Here is a 17,569-nt window from a genome sequence, read left to right as displayed (position 1 = left end):
CTGAGCTCCATAAAAATGGTTACTCTTCATACATGTTTAACTTTCAGGTTTATGTTTTTTCCAACTATTTTTTTGAAGTCTCTTTTCTAAATATTGAAAAAGCCATAAGTATCATAAAGTAAACCTGAAAGGTTTATGACATGCCTTTGAGGTCACTCTCCCTGTCTTTGCCTTCACAAATATATGTGTTTACGTCTACATCTGTATATATATGTGTAGATGAAAAAATGTTATATTTTCTGCTAGGATGTGAGATTTAAGCAGGAATGGCAGCCATGCCTTCCTCTGGAACTTAACCTACAGCAGGAGATACAGAATCCCTAATACTGTATAATAATAGTTATATTCCCCTAACTCAAGCTGCTGAGGCGAGTGCTCTTGGATAACAGGGTCATGCCATCTGTTCTCAATGGTATCAGTAGCAGTTTAGAGAAATAAGTTTATATATGTTAGAAATGGCCTTAAAGTGTTATAAACTCTTGGTGGTGTATTTTGACTCCTACACAATCCCTAGTGGCATGATGCTGGTAATATATAGCATTGTATTCTTGAGAACTGAATTGTAACTGCAGAAATGGAAGAGAAGAATTCAGTCAGGAAAGCCCTAATGAAAATTGATTGGAGAGACTGGAGGATAGAGATATAGTATATCCGTTCAGCAGGAAACCCAGCTGTAGTAATTTTCCCCCCCCTTTTTCATATAACTTACAGGCTAGAAACAAAGATAAACCCAGATCTCTGGATCCAGAGGAAAACTAATTCTTCATTTAGTGTGCCAAATTTTCTGCTGGTATATCTTTATACATCTCAATCGACTTTAATAGAGCTTAGCCATTTTTCACCAACCAGGAAATTGGTCTATTCTAGTAGGAAATGTTCTCACTGAACTTGTCGTGTGCTTTCATTTTTATTCTTTTCTTGTTGCAATTGACATATACCTTTATGAAAGTCTAGGGAAAGTTTTGAGGTAAAGGGATGTCAATTCTCTGATTAATCTCATGAAAAAGAGAAATTTCCTTCAAAATAAAATTGTTATGGATATTTTAAATACATGTTAAATGAGAATTGCTTGTTGGACAGTGTTTTTAGTTCAAGTGATGTAGCTCTGAATGCTCCTAAATTATACTCTTTCATTTGAAATCAATGACAGAGCTTATTTACCTGTCTCAAATGGAAGCCTGACAATGTCTTTAATGTCTAGACCCATTGCTTGTGATTATATAGGTGATGTGGAATTATACTGCACTTAGTTCTTCTGTAATAAAGCCACACAGTAGTAAATCCCTGACTAGATAAAAGACAAAGAAGTACAGAATACACTGTGCCACTGCTAAAATTACAGAATCATTCTTTAGAAATAGACTTCTTAGTATATATAAGAGTTCTGCATAATGTGTAAAGGACATCAAGTATGCTTTATTTTGATACCTACATGAAATGGTCTACCTTTTTGACTTTCATAAATTTTAAAGAGAAGAAATACTTGAATATACCACTAGGTAGAAAAACATATTCCCAAGTAGGCAGGCAGTACACGTATAGATAGACCTCTAGAAGTGGGGTGCTGAGAAGGAGCCAAATATGCTCCTGTAGGTGGGTTGGGCTGAATCAATAGGTTTGAATAAGAGATGTCAATTGGAGTGAGGGCATCCAGAGTTTTGAAAATCTCAAAAAAGCAATTTTCTGTTTCATTTGAAAAAGGAAAAAAATTAGGATGATTATGTGCCTGTCCACTAAATTTTGTGTGTTTGTGGAAAATGTTTCCGGATCTTGATTTAACTGACAAAATACTCAGTTGACAAACCTTTTTTTTTTTTTCTCCTATAAGCAGCACTGGGTTTTCACATAAAGTAGGAGCATCTACAGTGTTTCTGACTCTTGTCAAGTCTGTCATTTTGTTCTTAAGTATGATGTGAAACATCCAAAGATTTTTAAAGTAAACAGTTGAAATGAAAAAAAAATCTCATTAGTGTATCTACACAGTTTGAAGTTGAAATATTCTCAGATAGTCAGTTGAAAATTGAGGTTTTGGGATCATTGTTTTTTTACATAAATGCTCTTCAATGAGAATTTGGTTGTTTTCACTGAATGAAGATATTTCCCAAGTTTTGGTTTTTGGCAGGGAATGGTAGAGAACTTCTGCATAACTAGAAAGGAAGGCCTTCTTGGATGACTAGCTTTTCTCAGATGTTAAAAGTTCTGCCTCAGATGTTAAAAAAAAAGAAAATGTACTTTCATCTCATTTGTAATTGGACATCCAAATACCTTAAAGTATGAATGTCTTTAAAACTTAAAACTTAGGAAGTCAAAGCATGTAAATAACTCTCAAAGCCTACCACTTCGAGCAAAAGGAGGTAAAAGTTATTGAAATTGGAAAGAAAAAAGTACAGATATTTTGTTATTCAGAAACTAGAAAAGGGTGATTGTATTGTGCTGCTAAATGGGAAGACCAAGTTCATTGTGGAGGACAATAAAGAAAGAAAAAAAGGCTTTGAGGAACTGTAAGACAGAAGACTAGAAGGAGAATTTATGCTGACAGATGTGATCAAGGGTAAAATAATGACACCTCTGTAGCATAAAATTGTGTGGTGGAAAAAAGAAAGAATTACTTATGATTTAGCAGTAGATTTTGTATTGCCAGGAAATAATTACTAATGTGAAGGAAGAGATTAGAGGTTGTTTACTGTCAGATTGTCTGGTATTTTTTCATGTAAACAGAATCAATTTTAGAATATAAATCAAATTACAAAAGAACCTTATTTTGCAGAGTTAAATTTATTGAAGATATTTATTAAATTCAGGGTTGTTTTGGAAAAGTATACAAGCTAAGTATGGTTTCCTGTATACATACTATATTACCTAATGACAGCTCAGCATCGTGGTGAGTGGCATGTTAGAAAAGCTGGAGATTACTGGAGGAACGCACAAACTATTAGTTAGGCATAAGAGTATTGACAAGAGCATCTACATTAATGTTCAAGCAGGAAAAGGATTTTTAAGAGATCTTTCTTCTATCCTCTTTTTCTCAAGATCTAGCATCTACCATCCCCTCTTCACAGAATCACAGAATCACAGAATCACAGAATCACAGAATTACAGAGCCACAGAGTCAATGAGGTTGGAAAAGACCTCTGAGATCAAGTCCAGCCTACGGCCCAACACCACCACATCAAGTAGACCATGGAACTATGCGCCACGCCCAGTCTTCTTGAAACACCTCCAGGGATGGTGACTCAACCACCTCCCTGGGCAGCTCATTCCAATATCTAATCACCCTTCCTGTGAAGAATTCCTTTCTAATGTCCAACACAACCCTCCCCTGTTGGAGCTTAAGACTGTGTCCTCTTGTCCTATTGTTAGTTGCCTCCTCGTTGGACATGCACTCCAGACCCTTCACTAGCTTTGTTGCCCTTCTCTAGACCTGCTCCAACACCACAATGTCCTTCCTGAATTGAGGGCCCAGAGCTGGACACAGTAGCTGAAGTGCAGCCTCACCAGCGTTGAGTACAGGGGAAGAATCACTTCCCTGGTCCTGCTGGCCACACTGTTCCTGATACAGGCCAGGATGCCATTGGCCTTCTTGGCCTCCTGGGCACACTACTGGCTCATGTTCAGCCTGCTGTTGACCAGGACCCCCAGGTCCTTTTCTGCTGGGCCACTTTCCAGCCACTCTTCCCCCAGCCTGTAGCGCTGCATGAGGTTATCATGGCCAAATTGTAGGACCTGGCACTTGGCCTTGTTAACCCTCATGTCGTTGCTTTCAACCCATCTATCCAGCCTGTTCAGGTCCCTCTGCAAGGCCTTTCTACGCTCCAGTAGATTGACACTCGTATCCAATTGGTGTCATCGGCAAATTTGCTAATGGTAGACTCAATTCCCTTATCCAGATCATCAATACAGATATTAAACAGTTCCTTCTCCCTTGATTCATACTGTGGAAGGGGCTCAGAGTTCATGAACTAAATTGTTCTTGCAGGAACTTAAATTAGAAGATGTACTCCAGGACCACATGCAATATTATCCAAATTGAGTGCCCACATCCTGAATCAAACTAAAGCTGTGCCAAAGTAACTCCCCCTCATTATCAGCTGTTTCACTTCACAGATTCAATCCTGTTTGGCTGTACTATTTGTTACTGTAGACCACACTCAACCATCAGCTTCATAAGGTACCATATGCTCCTCTTTCACCACACAGAAATGGATGAAACATGATTTATGTAGATCAGAGGGAGAAGAGAACAAATCAGGTTGAAGTCATTCAGTTATAAATGTTTCATCCTAACAAAAATATTTACACCAAATAAATCCTTGTAGTGATATGAAAATAATTTTAACCATGGCCTTGTATCTAGAGATCTTTTCTTCATGCAGCAGAATTAGATATTTTATAAATCCTAGCAAACATCTATAGATATACAAACACATAAGTTTACATAAACACAAGAAAATATTAAAGGTTCTGTAATATGGTACAAATGCCAAATTATAACAAAATTTAAAATTAATTAGATAGTTAGTAAAGTGCACTGAAGGATTTTTTTTTTCAGCGCAGCAGAAATACCGGCTGCACAGTGCTGTGTATGATTTATTTATAGGCTGCTAATGAAGACATATCTAATCATCATAATTAATTGGTATTTTTGTGCTTTGGGGCCTAATCACAGAAACTTTCATATGTTTCATATTCAAAGTGATCTTAGCTGTGAGGCAAAAATTCAGAAGAAGACTTGATTTTTCTTTGTTCAAGTTTGCTTTTCCATTGAGCTTAACTACTGTGTGGTGATTATAATTTAACCCTCAAAACACAGTACATGTTGAAATGCTGTGAAAAAGAGCTAGGAGAGGATGATTTGCAGGGACAGTGTTACATACCAATTGTTTCATATTTGCTGGGGGAATTTGTTTAAGTCAGGTCTAATATTATTTTATCAACATCACATCACTAAAACAATCCAGTATTTTTGGTAACTATCCACATGATTTCCTGATATTTCTTATAATTTTCTGTTCTAAACTGATGTGTATGAAAAAAAAACCATAAAATTTCATAACCTCTGTAAATGTGCTGTTCACTTGTATGTTTGTGTAATTAATTGCCTACATTCCCCATCACTCTATTAGTAGTCAGTGGATATATATTATTAGTTAAATGTCTGGGTTTATTTTATTTAGATTAGCTTTGCTTTTTTCTTTCTTTTCTTTTTTAAATCTTCATTCCTACCTCTTCTATTAAATATACTAATTTGTGCTGGTACTATAAGTGGTATGTTACAGTTTTTATTTTCTCCACATTTCAGAAATAACCATTTTATTTCACTATTTCTCAATATATATCTTATGTCTTTATTACATTTCATGATTCTGAATTTTCAAGGATCACATTTTCCCAAGGATTTTTGATTGGCATGAGTTGTCTGTTTTCAAATGCTTGGAAACAATCTTGATAGCTGTAAAACATTTTGTCGTGTTTTGAGTGCTCATGAATTTATTATCAGAAGTGTCACACAGTGTAAGGAATCTGCCAGAAACTCCTGTGTAAGAATCCTAGAAATTGAACTGAAGACTCTTTCCTCCCAAAACATTGACAATATCAATTGTATGAAAGAAGAATGTCCATTAGTTGTTAATTCTAGTAGTGGTATTTCTTATGAACCATTTCTAGCCCTCCAGATGAGGCAAAGGTCATTAAATACTTCCCTCAATTCCAGTAAAGTGCTTGAACTCAAAGGAACCAATACAAAGATATTCCAGTGCAGTGCTTAAATGGTATGCATGCCATTCCAGCCAGTGCACTTTAAGAGTATCATATGAAGTTAATTAGGTGCCCCTATGAGTTATCTGTCTCTGTTCAGACTTAAACAACTGGTTTCTGATTACAAAAGAAATAACAGTATTTCTCCTGTTCAAGAAGCACCTTTAACTATTTTTAGGAATCCCATTTGAATTCTGAAACAAAATTATTTGAACTAGTAAGTAACAGCATTACTCCATTCTTCAAGAGGAGAAATGAAAAAAAAAAAGTATGCCTAAATAAGCCTACTAGGAGAACAAAAAAAACCCACCCAAACCAAAAACCCACAAAAAAAGCCCCAACACAACAACAGGGACACAGTTAAAAGTAGTAACACTTATATCATCCTTTCAGTTTCCAGACATGAGCTGGTAAGGCCATTAATACTACAGTTTATAACAGATGGTCATTCTTGCTTGGACATACACATACATCATCACATTTTCCTTTGAGTTTTGCCCTCTTTAATTCTCACTGAAGTCAATAGGAGTTTCATCTGTGTAAAGGAGAGAAGAAATGGACCTGCAGGGATATTTTTCCTTTGTCTTAAGTGATGTATTGTTAAATGTAGGGATTAACACGGAAAGAAAAAATGTCATAGGGGCCAACTCACAAAGGATTTCGTTTAAATCCTTGTGAGATAAAAGTCAATTGATACTTAACTTTCTGAAGGCTAAAACCAAAAATTACTCTAATGAAACCAGGAGTGAGAAAATTGCTAATAGATATTCTACATCTACAATCCTTTTTTCTGATTTTATATTCTTTGAGGATCCACAAGAAACAAGGCTCCGTTTTCTATTTTCCTGTCCTTCAGCCTGCAAGGATAATTAATTTAAGTATATCTAAACAGGAGTCTGAGGAAATTATAAATTTTGAGAGTATGTTATTAAGTGTTCTGATCTTCTTCTTTGTTGTTTAAACCAAAACATCACCAATAAAGAAAAAAAACCCACAAACAAAACTTCATCAAAAACCATGAAAGAAATAAAAGTCTTTTACAGTCTGAGTAATGATCTGTATTTTAAGAGGACGTAACTTCAGCTTTAGATGACCTCATAGAATGCTTTTGATTTTAAACTAGCTTAGAGACATAGGAAGAAATCCATTATTTTATGCGTAATTTACTTATCCACGTCCTAAAGACAAAAATATTCCCCTGTGGAATTTGATATACGATGATCAGGGCTGTAAACCTATTCTAACTAATCATGTTTATTCTGATTGATTGAGCTAATTGAAAAACAACACAGATATTCCCTGTAGGTGCATTTTTCTCTTATTATATTTGTATGATAATAAAAAAAGGATGTTTTCAATTCTCAAAAAATAATTATCTTGGCTCTTCTCAGTCTAGCAGAACAGATTGTATGCCTGAGTGATATTAGTCTAACAGGTAAGCAATCTGTTTTCAGAGTTTGACATACTAAATTTAACCATTAAAGGTCTAAATTTATTTTTTGGAATTCGTACATCATTCTTAATACTAATAAATGATAATTTATTTTTTTCTCTGAGTGATGTTATCTATATCTGCTTTGACTCTGTTTCACAACTACGAAAATAGTTCTCAGCATTCTCATCAGGTCCACCACTCACCTCATACATTTAATGATCTTATTCTATTTCCTTGACTCTCAGAGTCAAGGCCTGATAAAACTTTGCACTTGTGTTTGTTACAGTGATCATCGTGCTCAATGGCAGCTATGTATCTATGCCAGAGAAATGAAGAAAAAGTTTGAAATAACCTTTCACAAAGAATCAAAAAAATGCAGACTGAAATGTTATGCTTAACTGCAAAACTTGTACAATTACTTCCTCAGAAACAGCACAGAATTACCTTTTTATTTGTAAAATACTACAATATTGACATCTATTCTTTTACAGAAAAATAAAAAAAAAAGAAAAAATGAAGTGAAGATTAGCTTTTCCTATGTTACCTCAGGTGTCTATGTTACCTCAGAGGCCAATGAACTTCTAAGTCTTAAAGGCATTAGAACTTCTAGATGATTATCTAGCATATATCTGACTGCAGTTTAGTTTTCAAGTTGGAGATATTTTATAAGTAGTTTGCCTCATGGAATTTTTAGTACCAAGCTTTCTTGTTGTGATAAAATGTAGGGTAAAGAAAGACTTTTAAAATGTGGAAAAATAAATAAATAAATCTACTTAACTGTGTTAAATTTAACATTCAAAAACTGTAGTACTTAAAAGGAAGAAAAGTAACTTAAACTGACTCATATGACCTAACTTAATAAACTAGTTAATGGAAGGCAAATTTTGTTCTCCAAGGAGAGAACAAACAAAGTCTCATGAAAATGAGTAATATCTATTGTAAAACTCCTATATAATAACTGGAAGGAAGGAGCCTATACCTCCACGTTTATAGACTTTCCATGAAAATAAATCTGTCAGTGCATTAAATTTGCTCATGCTCAGTGGCTCAGTTTATAAAGATGCCAGCTGGAGTGAAAAGAATAACCAAAATATATGAAAATTTTCTGAGATCAGCAATTACTATACAGCCTTGCAGAATTCTTTTTTCAGCAACTCTTTTTTTTTAATTTTAGTTCAACTGAACCCTTGAATTTCCATTTAAATTTTGAATTGTTTTCAGTTGAATACATTAAAAGTGAAACTGTAGATTGGAACTTTCATTTAGCTCTGAATTTCTTTCATATAACTGGTCACAACAAACATTCTTAACAAACATAAGAACAAATGGGAATATTTGTGCTAACTGAGGAGGAAAAACATATACACACAACCATAATTCTGAATTGTAATGAAGGATAAAAGAATTATTTTCCAAATTATGTCCTAGATTATAATGTCACATCTGAACCTTTACAAGATTTCCTTGCAAAAGATTCCCATAAGTCTGTCTGTGTGCAAGAACTCACATCAGCAGTGTTCATGCAGCTATCTTGAAACTTGGGAACTTTTGGAATCATTCAGACATGGACTAGCAAAAATATTTGTAACAGTGTTCAGATAAAGAGTATTAACTGTAGCAAATAGCTGAGTTTTTCTTAGTAGGTCACAAGTTGTCCCATTTCATAAAAAGAAAGAAATACAATTCATAGAATTACCAGTATGAAAAGATGTTCCAGCCAAAGCTTTGGTACTGTTCAACATCAAAAAATATCATGATTGACAGAAGCCTACTGTTTTGCAATCCCTAGAAATGTTTTTCTTTATCTGTGTGTATCTCAAGGAGATTTGAACCAAATAGTGGGATATTTTGAACACTAAAGAGAAAACAATTTCTATTGTTCGATGGAAAGTGCAGTTTTACAAGGATACCCAGCGACTTGTCCGATCACTTCACAGCATGTACATCTAAAAGATGATTGATTCTGACACATTCTTTACCAACTAATTATTGGTGAAAGAAACTTATGAATAAAAATCAGAAGCTATTTGATGGTAGGCATATCACGATGTCTTTCAAAGGAATATGGTTTTGGTCCACGAAGTAGTTTATAGACTTATTTCCTGATGATTATGATATAATGAGCAAACGTTGTCTCATCATATGCCTTATTATTTTGTACTGCTTGTTAAACAGAAACTGCATTTGATCATGGCTACCATTAGCTAGCATTTCTTATTAGTTATAACAAGGAGCTGTATTAAAGTATGCTGCACACTTCTAGAGAATTTTGTTCTGACATAGTGCAATAAAAGGTAGGCTTTTTTTTTTCTTTTTATCTGTTGATGTGCTGTTGGTGATTTGCTCTAAAATGTGTAGACGGCATGTTTTTCTCATCTATAATGTAGTTATAAGGACAAAGCTAGTCACATCAGAGCATTTATCTGTCTTCCACCATTCCTTATGTATTTCTTGTATCTTCTCTCATGTACAGTCTTTCCAAAGATTAAAGAGCTGGTAAGCAAACTCCATCTGTTTTCCCTACATTACCACAGTTTCACTGTATTGTTTTGTTTTGTTCTGTGGGTTTTTTTCTCATGAAAGAAAACAGCTCTGGAAAAGATATTTTATGTATTTTGACCAAACTAAAAAACGTGTATAAAAACATAAGGGAAAAGCATATCTGTGTAACACAATATCTCAGTATCAAAACAGATTGACGGACATCCAGTTTTGGACCCCTCACTATAGAAAAGATATTGAGGCACTGGAGCATGTCCAAAGAGCAACAGAATTGGTAAAGGTCCTGTGAGGAGTGGCTGAGGGTGCTAAGGTCATTTAGCCTGGAGAATAAGAAGCCCCTTGGGACTTTATTGTGCTCTACAACTATGTGAAGGGAGATTATGGCAATGTGAGGGTCAGTCTCTTCTCCCAAGTAACAAGTGGTAGGACAAGAGGACATAGCTTTAAGTTGTGCCAGGGAGGATTTAGATTGGATATTAGGATAAATTTCTCCACTACAGGGGTTGTCAACCACTGGAACAGGCTGACCAAGGAACTGGTTGAGTCACTATCCTGGAGATATTTAAAAGATGTGTAGATCTGACACTTAGGAACATGGTTTAGTGGTGGACTCGGCTATGTTAATGGTTGGACTCAATGACTTTCAGGGTCTTTTCTAACCTAAAAGGCTCTATGATAATATACCATGTTTTCAGAGAGAAATAACTATGTAGAATCATCAGTTGTGCAAATTTTTAGCTTGTGTCTGTATTTATTTAGTAGCTCAAATTCAACTCAGCTAAACTATAAATGTCTTTTTTTTTTCTTCCTCAAAGTGTTCTTCATTAACCATTTCTCCATTATGGTGGACAAAGCCATTTTACTGTTGAAACATCAGTTTAAATTTAACTGAAGTGCCACTACAGGTCTTATTCAATTTCTGTTTACTGTGGTAAGAATTACAATTCTTTATCCGTCTGTAAAATTAAGTAATTTCTCTTGATCTATAAAGCTAAACCTCTTGTTCATATTTCTTCTCCTCACGTTTCAATTATTTCAACATTTACTATATCAAAGCAGCACTATCCAACACCTGCTATTTCAGAATGCTGCTAAAAGGACCCCATCACTTTTTTTATATATTTCTTTGCAACCACTGGATCTGTCTACTAATTTTGGTCAAGCATGATGCCTCTCTACTTTTCAGAACATTCTTGATCTCTTTCTAGTCTGCTAAAACATCAGTTCTGGATTCAAGGTTTGATTCACAGTTTTATCTTGGAAATGTAAATATTTGGATCATTTTTAAACAGTATGATCCATAATTTCTTCTGCCATATCCTCCATGCTTGAGAGAGTCTTTTCATGTATAGTTGCCAGACAGCAGCATTGTCTTCCTTCTGTTGCCTGAATGATCTCACACTAGCTTGATTGCTTCTTTCATATTTTCTCTTTCCTTGTAACTCCCTAATTTAGCTCAATGCATCTATTTTCTCTTGTCCTACACTTGTTGGCAGATACTTGAAATAAGAAATTCCTTTTTGTTCTCTCCATATGTTCTCATAATGCCTAATTCAATAGTATTTGAGTTCTTGAGACTCTGCTGGACAGTGAGCAAAGTTAACAAGTTGATGACTGGGTGGTGGAAGCTGTATCACTTGCACTTGCCATGAGAAAACTACTGAAGGATTAGTCACCTTAAACACTCCATAGTTTGCATCACTGAAAGCAGGTAGCAGCATACTATGAAGCTCAGGGAAGCTCATCAGAACTAACACACACTGTACAGTAAAAGAAGATTTTTCCTTCGGCAAAGGATATAAAGCTATGACAATATGAACTGTCATTGAAACAGAAGAGTGATTTTTTAATTTTTTTTATTTTTTTTTACTCCTTCATTGGACTTTTTAGCAAATCCATTTCATTATGACAAAGTTAAACATTCAGATATCCTTTCTGTGACCTTCAAAGAGGGTATCTCTTTCTCCTCTTCCATGATACACTGAGATAAATTTTCAAAATCCTCTGAATGTTAAAAATATTTCAGGTTCTTTTTCCAGGCTAAGAGGCTGTGACAGAAGGTAAAAAGGAGCACCCTAGGAAGGTAATTCAGTTATGTGCAAAGAACCACTTTATCTTTCTGAAAAGCAGATAAGGTTCCTAGCAGGAGAGGACCACATACTCAACAAGCCTTATGGACATATGCAAGATCTCATGCCACCAGAAAACGTCTTGATGAAGTGGAATGTACTGTTCTGTTAATTAAACCTACATCTTAATTAAAATACATTCCTTCAAATATAAACCAGTTTATGTGAATACCACATAGGACGTGTCTGTTATTTATTATTTTCAATCTATTTAGTTTTTTAGCCTTTTGAATTGAAAGCACAGTTAATTGTAGGTGAAATTTAAAATGCAGGTTCAGTGGCTTGATTCTGATCACACTAGCTGTCGTAGAGAATCTTGCAGGATCTTTCTTCAGAACTTCATGAGGTTTTCCAAAGCACGAAGTCTGAGAAATTCTGAAAACCTCTAGAGTATGGAACCCTCGTGTCATCTCTTTTGCTATGGTAAGCTTTTTGTCTGATTTTTTTTTCCACACAAAGCCACACTGGCTGCCAATCCGTCAACAGCTTCCTGAGATACATCTCTTCTGCCTCCCTAAGTTTAGATTATACATATCTTATCTTATGCACACAAGTAAGATATCCAGGCTGTCAGAAGAAAACTTCACAAACAACACAGTAATTCTTCTATGTGAAACTTCTAAAGACAAATGAATGTATTTCCATACATTGAAAGTTTAAAGGATTGATTCAATGTTATTTCATTATGTTAGCATGCAGAATTTTTTTCTACGTGTGTTAATGCTTTAGGGAAAAGGAATGGGGGGTAAAGAGGGGATTTGAAGAAGTCAGTATAGACACCCAAGACATTGAACAAATGGCTTTTATTTAGACTGTACAAATCAAAGTAGATAAATAATGCTTTAAAGTACATACTCAAATTCTTTAGGAGGAAGAGTAACATAGAAATCCCCTCTCCCTAATGTATTAATACCTTTTCATATTTCATTGATCTTTATTACTGTGCATATGAATGCATTATGTATTCTCTCCTGCACCCGTTTCTTACTTCCTATATACAAAGGGGGAAAAAAGAAAACCCCCCATAATAAAAAAAAAAAGACAAAAAACTTGTTCCATGATAATTTCCTTGGCTTCCAGTGTCTTCCTTTCCCATTTAGGTTTTCTCAAGTCAAGCAAAGATTAGTTAACAACTAATGTTAACTATTGTTAATGGTAAATTTTTTTTCTTCTAAGCAGTCATCTATTCTCACAAAACTTGTCAAATCTTGCTGTCTTTGAGGTATCTATCTCTCAGAACCGGCTGACACTGACCAATAATTCCAAAAGCTGCTGTTGAAAAATTGTGCTGTGTATACTTGCACATGAACATGCACATGAATACAGACTTGGTTACAGTATGTAGATATATTTAGGAAAGCAGGCAATTCTTTTTTCCTAAAATAAAAATAAGTATTTAATAGGAACAACTATTATTAATGCTTAAATTTTACAAGACAATATTTTAAAATATTGAAATCATGTAAATATAACACATAAGTATATATTATAGAAATATATATCATAAAGATATGTATTTACATAATTTTAAAACATGCATAAAAATAATCATATTTTATAAGATTTTTACATTAGTTATATTTGGTCACCAGAAAATTTGTCATATAAAGAAGTAGGGAGAATAGCACAGAAGGGTGACCAAAACAGCTATCAATACACGTATTAATAGAAAAAAAAGTAAAAAAATTTGTTCAATTAAACACCTCAGTGGTAATAGAATTCTTAACTCACTGGCAAAAGCATAATCAAGTGTAGACAAAATCTAATTCCATAAATGACTACCTATAATCATACACAATTGGCATGTCATTGTTTATATTACACAAACAAGAACAGAAAGCAATAATAGTTTTGTAGAACTGAGTTCCTAATTAAGTCCTCATCCAAATAACTAAGCTTTGCAATCTCATCTTCCTCTCTCTTTTCTCAAGTATGTCCATTAAAATTATCTGACATCATGTGAAAAACATTTGTCTTCCCCATGTTTTCCATAAGAACAATATGAAGCATAAGCGGGAATAGAACTGGCACAGTGCATCAGGTCCTAGTTAAGAAAATCATATGAACAGCATGAGAAGTATCAAGAAAAAGAATGCAATTTTTTGTTGTTAAAAAGAATTGCCCATTTTTTCTACATCAGAAGTAAATCAATCTTGGTATTGAATTGAACTGAAAGATGTGAATCTGAGAGTGATAACATGAGTGTTTACAAACAGTGGACTGATCTATTGTATTCTTGATGGATGTAATAACAGAAGGAAAACAAAAAATATTCCTGTCTTGTTAAAAATTGATTGATTGACATTTTACTGGAAAAATTGGGAGTTTTTCTCACTGATTTTTTAATTTAATTATTCAGTATTTTTATTTTTTAATCTTTTTTAAGACATGAAAATACACCATATACCATACTACAATCCCAATGTCATTTGACTTTCTGTTTACCCATGTTGCCCAGACCTGCTTAAAATATCTAGGTTAGATCTTGCAAATGCAGAGATATGGATGGATGTGAAATCTTTCAGGGTGTATGTTAGCTTGGAAAGCACTCCGAGTCAGAACAATATGTTGTTACAGTATATTTCTTCGTTTTGCTCAGATACCTACAAATGCATACATCGAGGATGTAGTACAGCCATTGGTGTTTGTTTCTGGTGACTTGATCTGCTTTCATTTTGGAAACTGGATCATGGAGTCTTAATCTCTGAGTTTTGAGACTGAGTTCAGATCAGATGTTTTCTTGTCCCACTCTGTGCAAATGCTGTCACCATCTAATACTAGTTTCTTTCTCTCAACACAAGTACACAATATTACCCAAAATCTTGGGGCAGACTTTAAGACAAGGCACATGGGAAGAGTATACTCTCTAAGCCCTCAAAGACCTGATATAATCTTTTCAGAAGTTTTCAAAAAATGGGAAGGCGTGGTGCTTGGGGTTATGGTTTAGTGGTGGAGTTGGTTAGTAGTTGAATGATCTTAGAGGTCTTTTCCAACCTTAACTATTCTATGATTCTATGATAAGGGTTAAAGCAAACAGACAGGGATGGATTAACCTCTGCATGTTTGGATACATGTTCTTCTAGGTATTTGTACATAGGACGCTGATTTCCAACACTATTAGTCCTTTCTTCTCACATATTCAAAACCTTGAGTAAAATAAGTCTCAAGGTTGAGCTGTGAATAATGTCTCTGCTATTTTAAAACTTAGGAGGTGATTAAAACTGTGGCCTCTAGCAAATGAGGGTGTATTATAGAGAAACAGAAAAGCAGCTTGGTGCCAGGGAAAGGAGCAGTGACCAGTGAATCATTGCCTTCTACTTTAACCTGCAATGTTAGATGCAGCTTTACAGGAGAACAACTTTGACTCATTGGAAATACAACCTTAGTGGACCAAAGTAACCCAATGCCCAGTGTCTGGCCTCCTCAGTCAACTAGTGTAGTTTTACACCATATTTCAACACAGCAATAAACAGCAAACAGAACATATTAGTGAATTCAGTGTATTGCACACTGAGCCAGTTCAACATAATATGGAATTATTTTATAAAATTTGTGTGGTTGTTTGACCCTGACTGGATATCAGGTGCTGACCAAAGCCACTCTATAGCTCCCCTCCGCAGCTGGACAAGGGAGACAAAATACAATGAAAAGCTTAGGGATTGAGATAAGGGCAGGGGGAAGATCACTCAGCAACTCCTATCATGGGCTAAACAGTCAACTTGGGGAAACTAATTTAACTTACTACCAATTAAAACAAAGTAGTATCATGAGAAATAAAATCAAAATTGTAAAAACACCTTTTCCTACCCCTCCTTTCTCTCCAGGCTCAACTTCACTCCTCAGTTCTCTAGCTCTTCCTCACTAGCAGTGCAGGGGGACAGAAAATGGGCGTTGTATGTTGTTCATCACACATTGTCTCTGCCATCGCTTCCTCCTTAGAGGGAAGACTCCTTACCCTCTTTCCCTGCTCCAGCATGGGTCCCTCCACGGGTTTCAGTTCTTCAGGAACAGACTGCTCCAGTATGGGTCCCCCATGGGGTCACAAGGCCTGGCAGCAAACCTGCTCCAGCATGAACTCCTCTCTCCACAGGTCCACAGGTCCTGGCAGGAGCCTGCTCCATCTTCCCATGGAGTCATAGCCTCCTGCTTTGCTTTTGGGCTCTCCACAGACTGTGGGTGGATATCTACCTCATCATAGATCTTCACGAGCTGCAGGGAGACAACCTGCATCACCATGGTCTTCCTCATGGGCTGCAGGGGTGTGTCTTCACTGGTACCTGGATCACTGCCTCCTCCTCCTTCTTTACTGACCTCTGCGTCTGCAGAGCTGTTTCTCTCACATATTCTCACTCCTCTCTCTGGCTGCTGTTCTACAGGATTTTTCCCACTGCTTCTTAAATCTGTTATCCCAAAGATGCTACTACCATCACCGATGGGCTCAAACTTGGCCAGTGATGTGTCAGTCTTGGGGCCAGCAAGCATTAGCTCTGACAGACATAGGGAAAGTTCCTAGCAGCTTCTCAGAGAAACCACCCCTATAAACTCCCAGTTACCAACACATGGCCACACAAAGCAATATGTTTTAAAGAAACTAGAAAAGAAAAAAAAATAGAATTACCCCTAATATTAATTAATATGTATGTTTTAAATAATTAAATACAATCATTTTTTATCAAGAAAACAAGAATTTACTACATGTTCAGTCTGTTAGTAATTTTTCCCAAGTTTGTAATTTTCCTAGCTATCTATATAGCTAGGAAATATAACATATATAACAAATATAACACATATAACAAATGCTTACACCTTGCTTATAGGCATGTTCTTACTATCATTAAAATCAAAGGAACAAAAAATTGAAATTACGCATTCTGAGCACGTATTTATTTGTATACTTCTATTTTTGTTTGTTTGATTTTTGTTTTTTTTTTTGTTTTAAGATGAATGAAGGAGATACCACACTTTCCTTTCATTTGCATAAAATATTACAAAACTAAGTAGGGGCTGTTTGTTTGATGTTTGTTTTATGCTGCTTGGTTTTTTTCTCCTTTTTTTTCCTTCTATTTCTGGAAGTAGTGTAGTGTAAACAAAATAAGAATTTTTTTTCACATTTCCTCATACCAAGGGGCTGACGACGCGTTGCTTTAGAGATGCATTTGTCATATTGAGCCACATAAAGTGACATGATACAATGTGACATGTTGATGAACAGCGTGACACAAGATACATATTTCAGTGTATCATTCAAGGCAGAATTCTAACAAGGGAAGTCCCAGATGTAAAGAGAATAGAGATCTCTAGATTCTAGTTTCTTTTTTTTTCTTTTTAGAAACTCTAAAGATTGCCTGAAAAATAAGTTCCTTAGTAAAATCACAGGATCATAAAATCATAGAAACAGAGAATATCCTGAATTGGATGGGACCCACAAGAATCATTGAAGTCCAACTCCTGGCCTTGCACAGAACAGCCCCAAAAATCTCCCCATGTATCTGAGAGCATTGTCTAAATATTTCTTGAATTCTGTCAGGCTTGGTGCTGTGACCACTTCTCTGGGGAGCCTATTTCACTGCCCAATCACCCTCTGGGTGAAAAACCTTTCCCTAATATCCAGCCTAAACCTCCCTTGACACAGCTTCAGACACTAGACTTACAGTAGTACTCTAGTACTCTAGTACCAGTAGTACTCTATTTGCTAATGTCTTGTCAATCACATGAGAAGCAATTTTCTTAGTATGAATTTTTATCTGGC

Source organism: Chiroxiphia lanceolata, chromosome 3 (genome assembly GCF_009829145.1).
Source record: "Chiroxiphia lanceolata isolate bChiLan1 chromosome 3, bChiLan1.pri, whole genome shotgun sequence".
NCBI lineage: Eukaryota > Metazoa > Chordata > Aves > Passeriformes > Pipridae > Chiroxiphia > Chiroxiphia lanceolata.
The sequence above is the reverse complement of the archived record's forward strand: the minus strand, read 5'-3'. Positions refer to the sequence as shown.